Source organism: Hyperolius riggenbachi, chromosome 1 (assembly GCF_040937935.1).
Source record: "Hyperolius riggenbachi isolate aHypRig1 chromosome 1, aHypRig1.pri, whole genome shotgun sequence".
NCBI classification, from domain to species: domain Eukaryota; kingdom Metazoa; phylum Chordata; class Amphibia; order Anura; family Hyperoliidae; genus Hyperolius; species Hyperolius riggenbachi.
The window spans coordinates 230,862,776-230,879,176 of NC_090646.1; the positions used below are offsets into that span (position 1 = coordinate 230,862,776).

A 16,401-nucleotide genomic window follows, 5' to 3' on the forward strand; every position below is an offset into this window, starting at 1 on the left:
CCAGGCAACTGGCATCGTTTACAAGGAAATAAATATGGCAACCTCCATATCCCTCTCACCTTGGGTTTCCTTGAACCCCATCCTGACCGCCTAATGCCCATTGGCGGTGGGAGGGTGGCAGCTGCAGGACTGCCTAACGCTGATCGGCGTCAATTCCTGTAGGCGGAGATTAGCGGTGATCGTGAGCGTGGCCACGCGCTCATCCCCACTGAGTTACAGAGCTCCGCTCCGTAAACAGCCTGCCAGCTGCCATCGGAGCTGGCAGACTGTTAGGTATAGAAACCAGTTATTTTTCATTTGTACCACGCTGCGATCTAGAGCAGCGCTGTACTGGGGACAGCCCTGTCACTTGGCTGTCCCCTTGAGTGGCTCACAACGCAATCCCTCTCATAGGCTGATGCCTATAAGAGGTGATCGCATTGATTGGATCTCAGGGGGAAGGGAGAGTTTATTACTAAAAATAAAGTAGACTTTTTTTAACAAAAAAAAGATGAATAAAATTAATAAAACAAAAAATAATAAAAACTGCAGCAGCAATAGGATCCCACGAACAGAAATCTCTGTTGGTGGGCAGAAAAGGAGGCAAGATTCATTTGGCTGCGAAGTCGTATGGCCTTGCAATAAACTGTTAAAGCTGCAGTGTGCTGAATTGTAAAATAAATAGCTTGGTCACTAGGGGGGTGTAAGCCTGTTGTTCTCAAGAGGTTAAAAAGCAAATGTAATAAAGCACTTCCCATAGAGCCTACTAGTGAGTGAAGCTTTTTATCTAGGGTCACTAGGGAGGCTTGAAACGTTAGAGGGGAGGGACTTCCTCCTGACACACGGAGACTTATTCCGACTTTTTAAAGCACTCCTGAAATTGGAAGACTATGGAGGCTGACATATTTATGTCTTATTAAACAATCCACATTCCCTGTCTGTCCTGCTGATCATCTGCCTCTGATTCTTTTAACCATAAACCATGAACAAGCATGCAGATCAAATGTTTCTTACTAAACATGCTTGTTTTAGGTGTGTGATTCAGATACTACTGCAGCTAAAGAGATCCGCCTGCCAGGCTGCTAGGCAACTGGTATTGTTTATAAGAAAAATAAATATGGCTGCCTCCATACACCTCTCACTTCAAGTGACATTTTAGATTAATTTGTGACAAAAGTATAATGAGAGATTTTCATAACATATTGACTACAACTTCGTTTTCTTGACTTTAGATAATCTTTAAAGTATAACTGTACTTATGGGCAGCAAACCTCCTAATCCTCCATGTACCTGCTAAATTCTTTGGATAAGTACAGTTTTCTTAAAGAGAATCTGTATTGTTAAAATCGCTCAAAAGTAAACATACCAGTGCGTTAGGGGACATCTCCTATTACCCTCTGTCACAATGTCGCCGCTCCTCGCCGCATTAAAAGTGGTTAAAAACAGTTTTTAAAAGTTTGTTTGTAAACAAACAAAATGGCCACCAAAACAGGAAGTAGGTTGATGTACAGTATGTCCACACATAGAAAATACATCCATACACAAGCAGGCTGTATACAGCCTTCCTTTTGAATCTCAAGAGATCATTTGTGTGTTTCTTTCCCCCATGCACTGAAGTTTCAGGCTGCTCTTTTCTTCCTGCAAACAGCTTTGCCCTTGTTTGTAATTCCTCAGTATGTGAAAGCCCAGCCAGCTCAGAGGACGATTTATCCAGCTTGTAAAAGATAAGAGAGAGAAGAGAGAAGCTGCTCTAATCCTAAATAACACACAGGCAGTGTGCATAAAGGGGAGTTCATAGCAGAACCACAACACTGAAGAACTTGGCAGCCTTCCAGACACAGGCCGACAAGTCTGACAAGAGAGAGATAAGTTAAATAATAATATAATAATAATCCAAACATTTGTATAGCGCTTTTCTCCTGTCGGACTCAAAGCGCTCAAGAGCTGCAGCCACTGGGACGCGCTCAAGAGGCCACCCTGCAGTGTTAAGGAGTCTTGCCTTAAACTCCCTACTGAATAGGTACTTGACCTAGCCAGGATTCGAACCCTGATCCCCCATGTCAAAGGCAGAGCCCTTAACCAGTACACTATCCAGCCACTACTTGATTTATTACAGAGACTGTGATAGCAGAAAGTGCTGCAGTAAGCCAGAACACATTAGAATAGCTTTTGGAACGTGTAGGATGATAAAAAACAGGAAGCAATTTTTGTTACGGAGTCTCTTTAAAGCATACTTGAAGCAGAATAAGTGTAAAAAGACCCAGATACCTCAGGAGTACGAACCCTCTGGTTAGTCCAGAGACTTCCTCGGTCCTCCTCAAGCACGTTATTCCAGCCATGGGTCCCTCTGACCATATTCAACAAGAGCTTGCCGAATATGTTCTCATGGCCATGCTCTTGTCTATGAATAAGCAGAACCATACTAGGCATGTGCAATTACTGCCTGTGCATTACCATTAGAACAAAGGCACTCATGCATGTCTTTTTCCTCCGTGCATTATTGGCTTTGTTCTAGTGGGCTTGGGCGGATCATACTCGCACATGTGCAACACTGTTGTGGCCTATATCCCTGTTGGGGAGATTTCCTCTCTTCTCTATTTAAACTAAATTTACATAACCATAGTTGAAATTTAAAGGACTGGTGGAACAAGGAGAATGTTTCATCTGCCTGTTTTATGCTGGTAATCATTACCCTGCAGGATGATTTGTTTGACATAGTGTTATATTGATGGTTATAGGTCTACTTTAAGAATGCTGACATTTTTTCATAAACTTATTTTTCGAAGTTGCTCTTTTTAATTTGGATGTGCTCTTTTCAATCAGATCTACTTTTACCAGGCCTTGTTCATCAGTGCGGAAATTATGTTACCGGAGCTGTGGGCTTGCACACCACTTTCCCTGATTGCAGCCAAATTGCAGCAATTTTGTCACTTGTGTATTTTTAATCTTTTTGAAGACTCTGCAACACTTCTGAGGAATTATTGAGTGTAATCAATGGTTGTGATGTAATCAGATGTCAGGGCCATTTTCCAGAGTAACCCTAGCTAGCAAGCAGAGGTATTGTGAACATAACTGCTTATAGACATTTTCCCCTGCATATAACTGAAGTAAAGGACTTTATGTCACTAGAGGGAATACTTGACATTTCTACAATTTTTTTTGTCATTTTTATTTTTTGGCTGGGCAAATCCAAAGTGCTAGATAGCCATTGTGCTTTAAACAAGCCATATCACGGTTAATATGCAGTTTAATCATACTAATAGATTTCCGCCTTTGTGATTCTGCATTTTACAGGCATGTTATAATCAATTAAATGTAAGGTGTTGGTAGATGTAAGTCATTTCAATGGTAGTAGATAAATAATAATTCCACCGGTGATCCGTACACCAGAATATAAATGTATGCACAAAGTTATATAGTTTTTTTGCAAACAACGTATAGTACCCTTTACTACACTATATTGTAATTTCTGGATTATCTGCTGTATTGCATCCTTTCTTTTTTGAAAAAGGCCCCGTTGTTGACCAAAACAGACTGGTGCCATCACAACATGCCTCTGTACTGTAAAATCTTAAAATCGTATAAATATGTTATCTAGCTGTCCGGCACATGGGTGTATCTATGCATTGTTTGCATTAAAACTTGAAAGTAATGACTATATATCCCTTTGTGTATATGTTGGTGGATGTAAGCGTGGAGGAAAAGGAAGTCCAGCAAGGACCAGGCAAAGTGATGTGTGCTGTCAGAGACACCTGTATGGGTTGAGAAGAGAAAACTGAAGACAGAATCTGATCATTGTAATATCTAAAAAACCTTTCAGGACATGCTGTCTGTAGAGGAAAAAATTACAGATTTGCACATTGAAATATTGTCATTAATAGTGATGTTAATGTTTATCAGAACTCAAGGAGAAGCATCTGATCAGTTATGATCTGAGAGTATATTTGTAATGCTGTAACTTGCTAGTCATGGTCATGTGCTACAGCAAGAAGTGAATACAGCAAATCAGAGCTCTGAAAATCTAGCTGCTGATCAAATTGATCAAATGCTTTTGGATGAGTTGTTAAAGACATGAGAATTCTTAGTCATAAGTTTTATTGTATTAAAGCAAGTCCAGAAAACCTAGAGCGTTTTGAAACCTGAAACATGAGTTCACTAGCACAGTGCAGTCCACAGTTTCTTGCACATGTACAGACAACTGTTAAAAACTATAGAGAGGTATACCGGTAGCTTTGACAGTGAACTGCAGCCATGAAAAGATTTGCAAGACTAAAACATTTGTTACATAAGGGTACACCAGTTCTTTCCCCACAAATGAAAGAACAACCAAACCATGGAAGATCCCGGGATACTGGAATTGTTTTTCAGCATCACATAACTCACACGTTTTGAGCCTTTTAAGTTAAACTTTTAGTTAAACTTGCAATATGTGGGTGATTGGCCTGCTCAGCGGCTAAATCTACAGAGCACAGGAAGCAAGCCACACTGCCTCATTGTGTGTGTGTGTGTGTGTGTGTGTGTGTGTGTGTGTGTGTGTGTGTGTGTGTGTGTGTGTGTGTGTTTGTGTATTTTTCCCTCCTAGCACAAAGGAATGTACATGTTGATGGAAGCTAAAGGCCATAAGAATATTTCTACTGTTCCTATGGCATTAAAAGTCTATTTACACTCTACACAAAAGCAGGGCAACCCCTTTTCCCAGCATATGTAGTATTCATTGCGTAGTTTAGGCTGTCATTTTCCATCATCTACAAAGGTCTTCATGGCCTGGACCTTGGTAGCTATTCAGCTTTTCTCAAATCTAGAGTAAAATAACACCAAGTCTGTTATATAAAAAAGGACATATTTTTTTTCTGTCTTCTGTTGTTTCCTGTAGCAAGAAATCTTTCAGGATGTTCCCGTATAAACCTCAGATATGGGATGTATGAAAAAAAAATCAAGATAAACCTATCCAAGAGGTTATTGTCACTTTTAGATAGATGAATGTACAGCATGCTCTGAACGGGCCTCTTATACAATCTTAAAAATGTTACATAATTATTTTACTATCCATTATTTAAAGAGGAGCTCCATTGAAAATATTGTAATAAAAAAGTGCTTCATTTTTACAATAATTATGTGTAAATGATTTAGTCAGTGTTTGCTCATTGTAAACTATTTCCTCTCCCTGATTTACATTCTGACATTTATCACATGGTCACATTTTTACTGCTGGCAGGTGATGTCACCGGAAGGAGATGCTGCTTGCTTTTTTGGCAGTTGGAAACAGCTGTTATTTCCCACAATGCAACAAGGCTCCCACAGTGTGATATCAGTACCTCAGTGCTGTGAGGCGCTGACATCACACTGTGAGGGTTTTCACCACAATATCAGCCATACAGAGCCCCCGATGATCCGTTTGTGAAAAGGAATAGATTTCTCATGTAAAACGGGGTATCAGCTACTGATTGGGATGAAGTCCAATTCTTGGTTACGGTTTCTCTTTAATGACTGTTGTGTTCAGTAGTCAGGGATGCAGAATAACTGAAGCTAGGTTTATGTACAGGTTTCACCAGCTCTCTGAATGAGCAGTATTTTCACTCCCTGTACAGCAATTGTGTCATTAAAGTGGACTAATAAGTGGACCAAGATATATATATATATTACACATTTACCTGACCAAATCAATTATTCTTCCAGCTGTGATTTTTATTGCTGCTGCCCCAGAAGCTGCTCTGCATCAAAGATCTGTGTCCCCAAGTGCTGCCCCCCCCCCTTCCCTACTTACTCTGAGGCTATGCCATGTCTGCTGATATGACTTCTGATATGACTGGCTTCTCCACCCACTAATTAGTACAACATTTGTCTGTACTACTAGAACAGCCTGGCATGGGAGACTGTTCCCTTACATGCAGTGCATGGTGGTGTAGTCATACATGCACTGAAGCCCAGGACACGTAGGAGGCAGAGGGGGGCAACCAAGCACTCTGCTCGCAAGTAAAATAAGTGCCCCAGGTGGCAGTAGTTGGGGACAGTAAAGCCCAGGACACGCAGGAGGCAGAGGGGGGCAACCTAGCACTCTACTCGCAAATAATTGCCCCAGGTGGCAGTGGTTGGGGACGGTAAAGCCCAGGACACGCAGGAGGCAGAGGGGGGCAACCGAGCACTCTACTTGCAAGTAATTGCCCCAGGTGGCAGTGGTTGGGGACTGTAAAGCTGCTTGTGTATAGCCTTACGTTCCCTGTAGGTTGTTTCTGGCGCTTACCACTGCATTTAAGGTGTGTTCTTTTCTTTTCATGTAACACTAATATTATCAAGTTCATAACAATTAGAACATGCTGTGTCAGTTAAAGTTTATAAAGATAAACCCAATAACCTTCAATTGGATTGAATATGTAAGAATATTGTGTTTTATATTTACCTTTTAGACATTTTTTTCTTCAAAAGTTATCAGCTGTAAATTGCTGAAATGTCACCAAGCTTTTTCATGCATGCCCTGGAAATGAGCCAGATAGCAGGCTATAGAGAGAGATTTCTTGACAGTTCAAAAGAATAAAGCCAAGTTCACACGCTAGATAATTCTCAACTAAGGTGATGGTTCGAGGCTGTCCCTACTGAGAACCAAGCTTGTGTACAGCAGTCCCGGATTCCCCTCAGTGTGTCAGTCAGCAACTTGCCTGGTGGATCGTCTCAGTCGAGCACAGGCATGAGGGTATATGGATTTTACTCTTGCTCCATTGTTTACCAGCCATTGCCCCCCCCCCTTCCCCCCACAATAATAAGCAGACTGTCTGTACAGAGTTGACCTCCAACTGTCACCTAAAGGATGGAGTCCTGATCTGTGCCAGGCAACAGTCCTCGTACCTGTGTACTAAGCTTTAATGGGTTAGTTTTGCCTAGAAAAAAAAGTTGTAGGTCATTGAAGATACAATAGAGGTATGTAAGTGAATAATTATTCATTTTTCTCCATTGCTGAAGCAGGAAACAAAGTAGGTGGAACTCCGCTCACAACCTCCATCCACCGGCAGTGCAGGAAAACGGGCTGCTAAGACCTCAGATCCAACACTGTAGAAAGTGAAATCCGCACGATGTCAGTGGAATCAAGATGGCTTTATTGAATCAATACACATAACAGGCTAAAATCCAACACCACATGCTGGATTTTAGCCTGTTATGTGTATTGATTCAATAAAGCCATCTTGATTCCACCGACATCGTGCGGATTTCACTTTCTACAGTGCTGAAGCAGGAAAGACTGTTTTTAATAATCTTTCCATGTAAATTGCAAGGAAGAGAACTATTTTAGAATGACTATTTTAGAAATTGTGAGTTTGGCAGATTCTGTTTATTGAGATTTGGCAACATCATCAATGATTTTAAATATAAGATAACAGTATTTGTCCCCAGTTGCACTTTCTCCAATTTATGTTTTGGTGACAACTCTCTTTGGTGTGACTTTACCTTCCTATGGGTAGATTTCCTCTCATGCCTTGTTTCTGGCACAGGAAGTTAAGATAAATTAACAGATATTTTAACCATTCCTCACTCTATCTGAAACTAAAGACAAGTTTTGGCTGGAGTTCTGCTTTAAAAGTAAAATTTATGACAAGAAGTCTGTAAGAGTTGCATCAGTTTCACAATAGAAACATACTGCTACCCTGCACAAGTCAAACAAAGCATGTTGATGCGTCAGCATGTTTGAATGGATTCTATGTTTAACATAGGATCCAAGACTTGTCTGTTGCGGTCTGTTCTCTGAATCACACCATCTTTTTGTCTCTGGAAATGACGGAAATGGCATCCTTGACCAGTAGGGAAGCTCATATGTTAAGATCATTTTACAATTTTCATTTTTACATCTTCTCGAAATGCTAAAATGATGAAAAATTTACATTGATAAAGGTGTCATCTGATTATACAGTTTATCCTAAGGTGTTCAAATCATATTGCTCATATTTACTTCAGGGTCATCTTTAAGCTCAACTTTACTCAAAACCTTTTAGTTTTAATCACAGAGGGGACGGTTTGAATTTCCTGCCTCCAGTGAGCCAGAAAATAAATTACTAAGGACACAGATGGCAATAAAAATCAGACAGATTTTCAAGCCCTGCCTATTCTAGATATACATGCATAACCATGTCTTTGCTGTAAAGATTCTCCCCCCCCCCTTCTTTCTGTTGTGATGTGGGTGATAGGAACATGAAGTAAGTTAAACTCTCTAGAGCAGTGGTTCTCAACCTGGGATCCGCATACCCCTGGGGGTACATCAGTACCTGTCAGGGGGTCCCCCAGGGGCCGCGGACAAAATGGCAGAGAACCGCTGCATCGGCTGTTAAATCTCCCCCGTAGTGCCGCGCTATGCCCCATTCACAGGCGCTCGTGCAGGAAATGTGTAGTAGCCTAGCTCCCTGATTGGCCCAAATGCTGTCTGTCACAGCAGCGCATGCTGCTGTGACAGACAGCATCGTGCTGCTGTCTGTCCACCATCACGGCCAATTGAAGCCGCTGCTGTGACAGACAGCATTTGGGCCAATCAGAGAGCTATAGGCTACTACACATTTCCCGCACAAGCGCCTGTGAATGGGACATAGCGGCGCTACGTAGGAGATTTAACAGCTGCCTGGTATTATTAAAATGTAAACTGTGATGCAGCGCCATTTGCAGACTGCTGCTGCATGTGGCTGGACGTGTGAGAGGGAGCTCTCTCATTGTGTATACAGTGGCTTGCAAAAGTATTCGGCCCCCTTGAAGTTTTCCACATTTTGTCACATTACTTCCACAAACATGCATCAATTGTATTGGAATTCCACGTGAAAGACCAATACAAAGTGGTGTACACGTGAGAAGTGGAATGAAAATCATACATGATTCCAAACATTTTTTACAAATCAATAACTGCAAAGTGGGGTGTGCGTAATTATTCAGCCCCCTGAGTCAATACTTTGTAGAACCACCTTTTGCTGCAATTACAGCTGCCAGTCTTTTAGGGTATGTCTCTACCAGCTTTGCACATCTAGAGACTGAAATCCTTGCCCATTCTTCTTTGCTAAACAGCTCCAGCTCAGTCAGATTAGATGGACAGCATTTGTGAACAGCAGTTTTCAGATCTTGCCACAGATTCTCGATTGGATTTAGATCTGGACTTTGACTGGGCCATTCTAACATATAGATATGTTTTGTTTTAAACCATTCCATTGTTGCCCTGGCTTTGTTTAGGGTCATTGTCCTGCTGGAAGGTGAACCTCCGCCCCAGTCTCAAGTCTTTTGCAGACTCCCAAGAGGTTTTCTTCCAAGATTGCCCTGTATTTGGCTCTATTTATCTTCCCATCATCTCTGACCAGCTTCCCTGTCCCTGCTGAAGAGAAGCACCCCAAGAGCATGATGCTGCCTCCACTATATTTGACAGTGGGGATGGTGTGTTCAGAGTGATGTGCAGTGTTAGTTTTCCGCCACACATAGCGTTTGGCATTTTGGCCAAAAAGTTCCATTTTGGTCTCAGCTGACCAGAGCACCTTCTTCCACATGGTTGCTGTGTCCCCCACATGGCTTGTGGCAAACTGCAAACGGGACTTCTTATGCTTTTCTGTTAACAATGGCTTTCTTCTTGCCACTCTTCCATAAAGGCCAACTTTGTGCAGTGCACGACTAATAGTTGTCCTATGGACAGATTCCCCCACCAGAGCTGTAGATCTCTGCAGCTCATCCAGAGTCACAATGGGCCTCTTGACTGCATTTCTGAGCAGCGCTCTCCTTGTTCGGCCTGTGAGTTTAGGTGGACGGCCTTGTCTTGGTAGGTTTACAGTTGTGCCATACTCCTTCCATTTCTGAATCATCGCTTGAACAGTGCTCCGTGGGATGTTCAAGGCTTTGGAAATCTTTTTGTAGCCTAAGCCTGCTTTAAAGTTCTCAATAACTTTATCCCTGACCTGTCTGGTGTGTTCTTTGGACTTCATGGTGTTGTTGCTCCCAATATTCTCTTAGACAACCTCTGAGGCCGTCATAGAGCAGCTGTATTTGTACTGACATTGGATTACACACAAGTGCACTCTATTTAGTCATTAGCACTCATCAGGCAATGTCTATGCTCAACTGACTGCACTCAAACCAAAGGGGGCTGAATAATTATGCACACCCCACTTTGCAGTTCTTTATTTTTAAAAAATGTTTGGAATCATGTATGATTTTCGTTTCACTTCTCACGTGTACACCACTTTGTATTGGTCTTTCACCTGGAATTCCAATAAAATTCATGTTTGTGCCAGTAATGTGACAAAATGTGGAAAACTTCAAGGGGGCCGAATACTTTTGCAAGCCACTGTAACTGTATCATAAATACTGATCCCAAAAGCTTTTATAAAAGCTATTATTAGGAGAAGGAGGATGTTCTTGTTAAGTGGATAGGTAGGCTGGTGGTGGTGGTGGAAAAAAACTGTTCTTTTTTTTTTTCCCTTGCTGAAGCCCATAGATTTTTATTGTGTGTGCTGTTATACTGCGTGACTAGTGCAAGGCAATCGTACTGTCACCCCTGCCCAGTGCATCACCACATCTCATTTGTTAATTATGGACTACCTGTATTTCGCTAGTATTTAGCTCCACCCACATCATGTCATGGCCACACCCACTTTTTTCGCCACGGCGCACAATATTCTTTAGGGGGTACATTTGTTTAGGGATGACCCGCAAAAGGGTACATGTGCTGAAAAGGTTCAGAACCACTGCTCTAGAGTGATCACCCAGCCAGCGATAACAAAACACAAACAAACAAAAAGAAAAAACAACCTTCCCTGTAGCTATGTTACTTGTTTTTGTTTTGTTTTTTGTCTGCATGGCTGACATCTTGTTTGGAATGTCGGCTGTAACAAGGTGTCAGCGAGAGCACAAATATCTGATTATGTGGTGATCTGCAGTATCACCACTAATGCAGATATATTTTGACTAAAGCAATCAGTATCTTACTGATAGTAGATCAGCGGAAGGCTCACTAGCAGAATCAGTACTTTAATAAGAGTGTGATCACAGGTGATTAGTGCACAGTATACAGGAGTACTCCTATGTGATAGCCACCTGGCTGTAGGGACTATCACTAATAGAGTGGTCATACAGACAAAGTCGGTAAGCATCAGTCAGCAGCAGTACAGAATCGTCAGGCTAATCCTAGTCAAGGAGTAAGCTGAGGTCGGCAACGGGTCGGGCAGATAAGGTACAGAATCAGGAGGCACAAATCAGATTCAAAGGAACAGGAAGAAAATCGGCAACAGATCAGATAGCTGAGTACAGAGTCAGAAGGCAGAAGTCGGAGTCAGAAATTCGAGCAGAGGGTCATACACAGTAAATCAACAATAATAATGATAATTATAGCTATCAAAGGTCTGAGCGCTAACACGAGGTATTCGCAACAGGAGACAAAGAGCAACTGAGCAAGGGATCCTTAAATGCTAAGGATCATCCAGGAGCGCCACCCACAAGCCCAGCCAATCGGCAAGCCTCCCGAGGTCAGCTAACCGGAGAGTCAGCTGACCTTCCTCCTCAGGAAATAAAGGTCCTGCAGCTGGGCGCGCGCACGCGTAGCCCTGTCTCTATGTGCGGCTGAAGGACCCACACTGTATGACCGCATGGCGGGGACTGCCGCCGGCTGAGGTGCGGAAGTGGCGGACATGCCGCTCTCCGCCGCGGCGGTATCTCCGCCGCAGCGGTATCCCCGCCGCATGTTACATCAGCAATTTTTAAAGCAACTTGGAAACCCCTGTGAATTCTTTGTGTCTTTTCAGAGTTAGCTCACCCTTTTATATGATAAAATTATCAATAGCAGTGTATTGATATCTTATCACCTCTTTCTTTGTAGACAGGAGATAGGAGTTCTATTTTTTTTTTAAATAAGTAAAACAAAAGTGTGCCTTCTTAAAACAGAAGGTATATACAGGTTGTAGTGAGTATATGATGTCTCCCACGATGCATCACTGCTGAATATGCAAATCATTCTCTGTTGTCCCTGACTGCACCTCCAGAACCGCTCAGTAAAAGTTAGAACTACAATAAACAACCGCAGGAGAAATACTAGCACAGGCTTCCAGTATCCGTAATTTCAGGTACTGCACATCTCGTATCTTCACAGCATAGACAATTGTCCTCAGATGACCCCAAAGATAAAAGTCTAAGGGGGTCAGATCGGGAGACCTTGGGGGCCATTCAACATGCCCCATGACGACCAATCCACTTTCCAGGTAACTGTTCCTCTAGGAATGCTCTGACCTGACACCCATAATGTGGTGGTGCACCATCTTGCTGGAAAAACTCAGGGAACGTGTCAGCTTCAGTGCATAAAGAGGGAAACACATCATCATGTAGCAATTTCGCATATCCACTGGCCTTGAGGTTTCCATTGATGAAGAATGGCCCCACTATCTTTGTACCCCATATACTACACCATACCATCAATCTTTTTGTTCCAACAGTCTTGGAGGGATCTATCCAATGTGGGTTAGTGTCAGACCAATAGCGGTGGTTTTGTTTGTTAACTTCACCATTCACATAAAGTTTGCCTCAGCACTGAACAAAATCTTCTGCGTAAACTGAGGGTCCTGTTCCAATTTTTGTTTTGCCCATCCTGCAAATTCAGTGCGCCGATCTGGGTCATCCTCGTTGAGATGCAGCAGTAGCTGGAGTTTGTAAGGGTGCCATTTGTGAGTAGCTAATATCCGCTGAAGGGATGTTCGACTAAGGCCACTCTCCAGTGACATGCAGCAAGTGCTACGCTGTGGGCTCTTACTGAATGAAGCTAGGACAACCACTGATGTTTATTCATTAGTGACAGATTTCATGCGTCCACATTTTGGCAATCCAACACTGAACCAGTTTCAGGAAACTTAGCAAGCAGTTTGATAACTGTACCATGGGAGATGGGTGGTCTTGTAGGGTGTCTTGCATTGAAATCTGCTGCAATGACCAAGTTACTGCGTTCACCAGACATCAACACAATTTCTATCCGCTCCTCAGGTGTTAATCGCCGCAACATGTCAATGGCTGTAAACAAAGAGAAACTTGTAAATAACTCATGAAAGAATAAAGTTACTTTAAAACCAAGCACACAATTGTTTTTCTTGTAAAATTCCCAATAAGTGTGACGTGTCACATGACCCTCTTCCTATTGAAAAAACAAAAGTTGGATTCAAAATGGCCGACTTCAAAATAGCCACCATGGTCACCATAAAAAGTTTCCCCCCTCACATATACTTATGTACCACAAACAGGTAGTTAATATCATCAACCATGGTACAAACTGAGCTGGGAGTAGAAACTTTTCATTAGTTCTTTCTTGATGTAAACAATGTGAGTCATGTGCAGATATTTTAAAACCAAGCAAAAATTAATTATGCAAAAATATTATACTGCTTCCTGTTAAGACACTTTAAACACATACATATATGAATGCACGAATACTTTAATATAATTACATCTATTTGACTTCTTCTTAAGTCTAGTAATTTTTAAAAATTGATTACTTTCCTGAAATGTTCAGAATTCAAGCTTTAACACATTCCAAAAAGATGTTGCTTTTGACATGGATATGAATGTGTATGATAGGAAAGCTAAGCCCTTGCTTTACTGTATATATATCTGGCAAGAGGTAAGGGGCACCATCGCAGCCTCCTAGTAATGTGATCTTACATACGTTATTGCAATTCTGGTTGTCAAGGTTCGTGTGCAACCTGCTGCTGCAGAAAATGCCCTAATATAAAAGAGATTGTTTTCCGCTCAAACAAGATGGCCTGTGTCCGGTCATGGCAACATATCAGCAAGCTGATAATAGGCCCTGAACCTGATTTTCGTGCTTGAGCAGTAATCCAGTATCAGTAAAAACTGATTAATCTTTCATCACCCGAACGCAGTGTCTCGCTGCAGGAAGGATTGCGTTTCCTGGCAACCTTCTGCTCGCTCAGGGTCACTGAAAAAGCTCTCAGAATTCTGAATGTTTCTTAAGCCACCAACACTGCCTGCAGAAGTCTGACCTATACGTTTGAACATTAGGATCTGACTGCTGTGTTTCTCACCTCGTATACAGTATTTCTTCTATACACATATATCGTTATATATTCCTCTTTACTATGAGATCTTTTCTGAAGGGGGAAAAGATCTTTCCTTTTTTATTGAGTGATTGGACTATTAGCAGCTTATACATTATACTTTTTGATCTTTTTCTTTTTGCTGTGTAGAGGAAGGCATACATTACTTATAAAATTGCTTGTTATCACAAATCGCTGATAAGTTATCACATGGCAGCAACTCAGTGTATGTACGCATTAGATGTGGTGAAGATGAGTTGCTAAATGTCAAACATCAGAAGCATCTGAATGGGGAGTAAGGGCATTTCAGTGGCTTTTAATGTTAGATGGTCATTGGTGCCAGTAAGGCTGGCCTGGGATTTTTAGTACTAATTGAGCATGGTTTAAATGCCACAACCTACCTGATTATTGTTGCTGATCATGTCCATCCCTTTATGTACCCATCTTCTGTTGTTAACTTCCAGCAGGATAATGCACCATGTAACAAAGCTTACTTTTCAAATTGGTTTCTGGAACATGACAATGAGTTCACTGCGCTCCAATTACCGCTAGAGTCACCAGATCTCAATCCATTAGGGCACTTTTGGAATGTGTTGGAACAGTAGATTCACATCTTGGATGTGCAGTTGACAGATCTGCAGCAACTGCTTGATGTGATCACGTCAATATGGGCCAAAATCTCTGAGGAATGTTTCCAACGCCTTGCTGAATTTATGCCACAAAGCATTAAGGCAGTTCTGAAGGCAGAAGAGATCCAACCCAGTACTAGCAAGGTGTACCTAATAAAGTGGCCAGTTAGTGTTTATGGAATCGGATATCCATAGTCAGATGATACTCTGTTTCCTTTATGAGCACAATTTGAAAAGAAAGGTGGAACCATACAATTTAAAGGCTCCTGCAACCTTGTGATTTCTGCTCTCCAGGGATTAGTTGCTGCTCTTAAAAATCAGCTGTCAGCCATACTATCTCAGGGAAAAAACACATATGTAAGTAGATAAATACTTGCTCTACTTACATAACATATGTATTGTACTTTCCATGTTTAGATTTTAGTGATTTTTCTATAGTAAAAAAAAAAAAAAAAAGAACATGCTTCTTAGGTTTCTACATTTTAACTGTGTCAATTTTGAATCCAATCCTGATGTCATTTCCTCCCTTACTCTCCTCTGCCTGATTGTGTATGCATTGCCCGCCCTCCTCCCAGTCTTCAGGCACTCCCACCCAGCTCTGCAATAGAAAATGCATTGTCTCAGCATGAGAAATATTGGCCAATCGGAGAGGAACAGAGGTGTGGGAGGGGAAAACAGGAGGGAAAGAGGCTTTAGCCAATCGGGCTGCATTAGTTATGTCTGAGGGGGACGTAAAGAAATATAAAAGTAAACACAGCATGCCCTGCAACTTCCTTTGTGCGGAAATGCACAAAATTAGAGTCAGTTGAACTGGGGAATAATCCTCTACAAGAAAAGTAATAGTGATTTTTAACTTTTGAATTGCCTGGTGCCTCCACAGCGCATTTCCTCCCTCCCTCTCCTTCCCTCCCTACCTCTTCCTCCCTGGGCGGCACAGGACGGCGATGCGTCCTGCGCCGTCTCTGATAGGCTTCAGCCTATCACACGACGGCGATCTCCGGCCAATCAGAGGCCGGGGATAGCCGATCTCCTTTACGGCGCTGCTGCGCCGCATTGATGTAAACAGCCAGGATTTCTTCCCCGCGTGTTTACAATTAGCCTGCGAGCCGCGATCGGATGCTAGCAGGCTATTCACGGAGACACCCTCCGTGAACTGACATGCAACGGCCCCATGTAAAACCAAAAACGACCAGCCGCCGCCTATGAGCGCTAGCTGGTCGTTAAGTGGTTAAGGACACCAAACTTCCTACTGCTGCACACTCAGAATAAGCAGGTGATCAAACACCTGTGCAAGAGCGAGGCTTTGTTCAGGGGCAGGACTTAATCCGGGGGCATGGCACCCTCCAGGGCCAATGGCACTCCAGGCAATGGCTTGGAATGCTTTTGGTTAAAAACGGCCCTGCATTCATGCATAATTTTTATTTAACCTTAACTATTTATTGTGTGATAAAGCTTTGTAGTTCAGCTGAGGTGCATTCACTAGTACAATCAATGAAGAAAAGAGTTCACCAGTACTAGGCCACATCAGTAGAAAAACACACTTACCTGGACAGGTGTCGCTGGCCTTTTAAAATTCATTCCCATAAGAGAGATGAGGGGAATATATGTAGCAACTTAAAGCACCAAATCAGCCCAGAGATCTTTATCCAGTGTATTAGCACTCACAGATCAAATTGTAGTTGTACAAGGCAGTGCTGGATTACATAACCCAGTGCCCAGACTTCTATTCTACATCAATCTATTTAGTACAAATAGGC

The 16,401-nt window shown here is 42.2% G+C and overlaps 1 protein-coding gene across 5 annotated transcripts in view; it reads left to right on the plus strand.

Annotated features, from left to right (window-relative positions):
- Positions 1–16,401, plus strand: part of TBCK (TBC1 domain containing kinase) — a 330,567-nt gene that overhangs the window by 111,315 nt on the left and 202,851 nt on the right. The gene's annotated exons all lie outside the window — the stretch shown is intronic.